We start from the raw sequence: 411 nt of genomic DNA, 5'->3' as shown, positions 1-411 counted from the left end.
ATTTATAAAAAAAAAATTACTTTTAATTCTTTCTGCCAAATAATTAACATTTAATTACTTAATTATAAACTATCAATTAATCATTTGAATTATTTAATATAATTCTTGCAGTAATGAACGAAATATTCAACTCAAAAAATTTAATATCAAATGAAAATATCAGATCGATTATGAAGAAACAATTAACGAAAAATCGCCGTAAAATGCAGCAATGTCCGAAAAACAATTTCAAAGCAATAAAATTTGCTATAATATTTGCATCATGGAAGAAAATTTTTTCCTAGCACGATTTTGGTTTCATAAAGAAAGATTTTAAGTAAAAATCAACTTTTAATAAAAAGAATATTACAACAAAAAATAATTATAATAAATATTTATAATAATAATATAATATAATGAAAATAATATAAT

This window comes from Atta colombica, unplaced genomic scaffold (assembly GCF_001594045.1).
Source record: "Atta colombica isolate Treedump-2 unplaced genomic scaffold, Acol1.0 scaffold10, whole genome shotgun sequence".
In the NCBI taxonomy this organism is placed as follows: Eukaryota; Metazoa; Arthropoda; class Insecta; order Hymenoptera; family Formicidae; genus Atta; species Atta colombica.
The sequence above is the reverse complement of the archived record's forward strand: the minus strand, read 5'-3'. Positions refer to the sequence as shown.